Below are 5,992 nucleotides of genomic sequence, written 5' to 3' on the forward strand. Positions count from 1 at the left end.
GTACGGTAAAAAAATTAGTCTTTAGAGCAGGTAAGTTATGAAACTACTCACACAAGTAATAATGATAATACTAATAATAATAATACTGGTAAACAATAAATTAATAATAATAATAATAATAAAAATAATAATAAATAATAATAATAATAATAATAACAGTATTAATAATAAAAATAGCAATAAAAACAATAACAATACCAATAATAACAATAAACAATAATAATATTATTAATAATAATATTAATAATTATAATAACTGTAGTATTATAATAGTAATAATAATAATAATAATAATAATAATAATAGTAATAATAATAGTAATACTAATAATAATAATAGTAATTATACCATTAATAATAATAATAATAGCTACATAAAATAAATTTGAAAGGGTACTAATAGTTTTCTAAAGATATTTTGGTAACAATGATGAAAGCCATCAAAGTTATGATATATATAATAATATATTATTATTTTTATTTATTAATAATTTTTATTTACATATAGGCCTACCAATAATACAAACATTGGGTGTCAAAAACAGAAAGCTAATATGGTACAAGTACAACAGTACTACAATACGAGTATATTCGTAAAGTACGGTAAAAAAATTAGTCTTTAGAGCAGGTAAGTTATGAATATATCATATATTTCGTGAATAAAGATTATGATTGATTGATTGACAATTGATAATAAAATATTTAAAATATACAAATATCATGAATTTGCAGGATATGGGTTATTTTTGGGAGATTCTTGCTTGCTTGCTGGAGTGCAGAAGGTTTTCCCGATTTCCGGGAGATGTTAGGGCCGAGTGGTTCCCCCTAAATTCGCTCCTGCTCTAACATGTTAAGGGTGGTGGGAGGACCAGACGTCGACGACCATTGCCCTCCCCACACATGGATCCACCCAGAAAATAATCATTTTGTGAAGCCCAGTCAGCCAAATTCTGCAAGTATTGCCATAACAGGATATTCTAAAGCATTAAATATTGAATACTTCTTCTTCTTTAACTGTAATTTTAGGAAGAAAGTCAAATTACTTTTTAAATTAAGAACATGAGCCAATAATAATTTTGTTTATAATGTTAAAGCAGGTACTTAGATACTATGCCTACTGGTAAAGAATGTGGTAAAAAAGAGATTATACAATACATGCTAAAATGTTGTGATGAATGTAGTCTGTAGACATTCCTTATTCGTCACATTGACTTACTTTTTCTTTTGCATTCTTATTGTATATGGTACTACTTTGTTGTATGGAAAATAAAAGTATATTTGATTTGATTTTAGTGATTAACATGGTCACTTTATAATATAATATATTTTATTGCATTATATTTAGTGAACATACACACGTTTGTATCAGCTGCACTCACTGAAGTGGTACGTTCCACTTACCTACTACTGAATACTCTGCTGCTCCTTTCACCGTACTGTACAAACTTAATTTAAATAATGAATTCTCACACGTGTTATTTACGTAGCGTGACAAGTCCTCATCCAAAATTTTGTAGACTCGTGTTATTGTAAAATTGTTTTTTATGATATTTTAATACACATATATATGAACTCAAAATATGCCAATAACAGCAAGACATTTAAAAGAATGGTGCTACGATATATTTCTTGATGTGCACGCGTCGCGTCTGGTAGGTAAATCGGCACAAACATTTAGTCCTTACTCAATATAGTATATGATCATATACCTTGATTCTTTGAGATTTAGATTATACTCATTGGTCTCCTTTTATACACTCAAATATTCTGAGACAAATTTATATGGACTGATGATATTTAAAGACACACTGCCTCAAAACTAAAAAATTAATTTAAAAAATTTGAATAGTTCAAGATCATAAAGGATCAAATAAGTTATCAAATTCCAAACAGAAACAAATTTAAAAAAAAAAAACATTTTGCTGATTTTACAGACATTTTACTTTAAAAATCCTTAAATTGATTACTAGCAAATTTAAGAGTTCAACATTCCAAACAGAAACAAATATAAAAAAAAAACCCCATTTTGCTGATTTAACAGACATTTTACTTTAAAAATCCTTAAATTGATTGCTAGCAAATTTAAGAGTTTATGCACAAGTTTACAGCAATTAAACTGTTTATTATAATTGAGAGTGAATTTTTTTTATTCAATTTTTAATTGTTAGTTAATAACTTATTAAAATTAGGAAATTCAAATATAGAATAGAATTGTATTTTTAATTTTTTAGCTAATGATAGACAGAACATTTTAAAGTTATTGACAGCCAGTTTGTGTTTCATAAACCAAAACCTAAAATCACTGATACATGAGTGTTACTTCAGTGCGAGTTGCGAGTTACAAAATGCGAGTTGCGAGTTACAAAATGCGAGTTGCGAGTTACAAAATGCGAGTTGCGAGTTACAAAATGCGAGTTGCGAGTTGCAAAATGCGAGTTGCGAGTTACAAAATGCGAGTTGCGAGTTACAAAATGCGAGTTGCGAGTTACAAAATGCGAGTTGCGAGTTACAAAATGCGAGTTGCGAGTTGCAAAATGCGAGTTGGAATGCGAGTAGGAATTCACAGAAGCAAGGTTACTCATAGCAATTTGTTAAATACATACACACACACACATACAAACTGAGGCCTGCATTCATATCAATTGTTTTACAAATTTGGTAGAAGCTATTACAAGGTACTATATATTCTGTCGATTACTGGTACACATTTTTTTTATAAGAACACAGAGGCCGCAATTGCTTAAAAATTAAGAACAAAATAAGAACAAATTGAGGCTGAGGTAAAATTTCAAATGAGGTTTATATTTTTAAAAACCAAAATATTATATCTGTACATTGTGTGCAGTAGGTGTGACTGTAATACCCTCTATAATACAGTACAGTAGGTGTACCTATCTGATGGGGGAAATTGTTTGTGGGGTCGCTTTCATCTACATTCCAGTACAGTACTGCCATACAATTAAATCATTTTTTGTTTAAAAGGTGTGTAAACCAAGAACAAAATAAGAACATTTTGAGCCTGAAATTGGCCAAAAAATAAGAACACCGAGCCTTGGCAAAATTTTATTGTTTTTCTTTTTTAAAAAAAGTGTATATTTTAATTCAGCTGGGTCACAAGAATGTAATGAGTACCATACCAATTGGAGTGACAAAGCAATGAAATTATAAATTTATTATTCATATGGTTATTTATTGAAAATTTATAGTACCTCGCATTTTGTGACTCGCAACTCGCATTTTGTGACTCGCAACTCGCATTTTGTGACTCGCAACTCGCATTTTGTGACTCGCAACTCGCATTTTGTGACTCGCAACTCGCATTTTGTGACTCGCAACTCGCATTTTGTGACTCGCAACTCGCATTTTGTGACTCGCAACTCGCATTTTGTGACTCGCAACTCGCATTTTGTGACTCGCAACTCGCATTTTGTGACTCGCAACTCGCATTTTGTGACTCGCAACTCGCATTTTGTGACTCGCAACTCGCATTTTGTGACTCGCAACTCGCATTTTGTGACTCGCAACTCGCATTTTGTGACTCGCAACTCGCATTTTGTGACTCGCAACTCGCATTTTGTGACTCGCAACTCGCATTTTGTGACTCGCAACTCGCATTTTGTGACTCGCAACTCGCATTTTGTGACTCGCAACTCGCATTTTGTGACTCGCAACTCGCATTTTGTGACTCGCAACTCGCATTTTGTGACTCGCAACTCGCATTTTGTGACTCGCAACTCGCATTTTGTGACTCGCAACTCGCATTTTGTGACTCGCAACTCGCATTTTGTGACTCGCAACTCGCATTTTGTGACTCGCAACTCGCATTTTGTGACTCGCAACTCGCATTTTGTGACTCGCAACTCGCATTTTGTGACTCGCAACTCGCATTTTGTGACTCGCAACTCGCATTTTGTGACTCGCAACTCGCATTTTGTGACTCGCAACTCGCATTTTGTGACTCGCAACTCGCATTTTGTGACTCGCAACTCGCATTTTGTGACTCGCAACTCGCATTTTGTGACTCGCAACTCGCATTTTGTGACTCGCAACTCGCATTTTGTGACTCGCAACTCGCATTTTGTGACTCGCAACTCGCATTTTGTGACTCGCAACTCGCATTTTGTGACTCGCAACTCGCATTTTGTGACTCGCAACTCGCAGAAAAGAAACCCTCCTGATACATAGTGATTATTTTTAGTGATTAGATCAAGTGCAAATTCATTTGTCATGCGGGTTACAGGTGCAGCACTGGTATGCAGCACTGACAATGATGAGTAGCTGCAGTGTTTACAAGTTCTACAGAACTTTGCCTTTATGGATAATTATAGAAAATGACACTATAGACCAAGCTAAATCCATAATGATATTCTACACCTTGTCTAACATCCATGACAATGATTTATCCATCAGGACCTTTGGCTACATTGTAAACCACATTCTTGTCAAATTACTGAAAAATTGTAAAACCCAAGAAAATTGTCCAGAAATTTTCTCCCTGTCCAGTTAGTTTGAAATTCTAAAGCTGTTATTATACTGTACCTGCAATTTTGAGCAACCCATATCTTGCACTCGGTGCTACAGGAATTTACTGTGGAATTTGAAGGATACTGTAAAATAGTTACTGAAATTATACATCAATCTCAATAGGCCTTTTTCACTAATCGGTAGACATCATGAAGTGATGACAAACATTGCGAATCAGCGGTGCGTAACCAACAGAAATAAGATAAGCTTTTGGGCTGATTTTCTGACATCATGTTATTTAAAAAATCATAACTCCATAACGGGGCGTCGTATCCAAAAAATGTTTCCAGCAAAATGTTCTTAAAAGACTAGTCTACACCCTATATGCCTGAAAAAAAATTGAAAAATTTTTTTGACCTCTGAAATCAAGATTGAAAAATAAAAGCCTATGTCAGTAGTACTAAGATAGGCTTTTCTTTTTCAATCTTGATTTCAGAGGTCAAAACAATTTTTCAATTTTTTTTCACTCATATAGTGGTGTAGACTGGTCTTTTAAGAACATTTTCCTGGAAAAATGTTTTGGATACGATGCCCCGTTATGGAGTTATGATTTTTTAAATAACATGATGTCAGAAAATCAGCCCAAAAGCTTATCTTATTTCTGTTGGTTACGCACCGCTGATTCGCAATGTTTGTCATCACTTCATGATGTCTACCGATTCGTGAAAAAGGCCTATCTAATATCTAGGCTGCACCAAGGCCTATTCTATTCGTTTTTGGCAAGCGAACCGTGCCAAAAAAAAAAGGTAATAATAGACTACTAGGCTAGCCGGCCTAACTCCTGTAGTTAGTAATAATTCTACTCGGCCTAGGCCTATACATACATTATCGTCAGCGAATTCATTAATATTTTAGTAATGTATGGCCCTGCTAGTCTTTATCGAAATATTCAACTATAGAATTTAGCTTTCTAGGCCTAGATACAGTACATACATAAATAATTTCAGCTCAGGGGGTGCTCTTGGCCCAAATATCGTCGGCTCGTTCGTTGCAACAACATGGCCGCGGCAGTGGTAGGGAATTTCCCTAAACATGTTGACGTAAGATCCTGAACTTTCTGCGTTCTAAAGTGATGGCGCCAGCGGGGAATTTGCCCTCCCGTTGAACAGGTGTGTACCCGCTGTCGTCCAACGCCACGACTTGGATACCTTGTCATATAGTTTAAAGCAGGCTGGTTTAAAGTGCAGCAAGGCAGTTCAATATTATTGACCTCTCTGTTCCATGTGTTCACCGAGTGCTGTACTGTAATTCACAAATAACCCTCAGTTGGATTAGTAAAGTTGTATCGGGCTGTGGTTATTTGTATTGGGATGATGTTTTTGACTTTTGTAAAGTAATGTTAGATTATGAGTAGCCATGCTTGGAAGCAAGACACGCAACGACGGATAACAAGTAATAGATACAATAAAGCAGTATTACAGGAGAACAACAACTAAAGTTTATTCACAATAACATTTCAATATATACAG

The 5,992-nt window shown here is 34.3% G+C and overlaps 1 long non-coding RNA gene across 1 annotated transcript in view; it reads right to left on the reverse strand.

Moving 5' to 3' along the window:
- Nucleotides 1-4,567, reverse strand: part of LOC117120315 — an 8,743-nt gene extending 4,176 nt beyond the window's left edge. The window contains exon 1 of the long non-coding RNA XR_004447322.1: nt 4,539-4,567. This is a non-coding gene — a long non-coding RNA (uncharacterized LOC117120315). The remainder of the gene's footprint in view (nt 1-4,538) is intronic.
- Nucleotides 4,568-5,992: the final 1,425 nt, after the last annotated feature.

This window comes from Anneissia japonica, unplaced genomic scaffold (assembly GCF_011630105.1).
Source record: "Anneissia japonica isolate Jap-2015-1 unplaced genomic scaffold, ASM1163010v1 scaffold287808_len173961_cov137, whole genome shotgun sequence".
Taxonomy (NCBI): Eukaryota; Metazoa; Echinodermata; class Crinoidea; order Comatulida; family Comatulidae; genus Anneissia; species Anneissia japonica.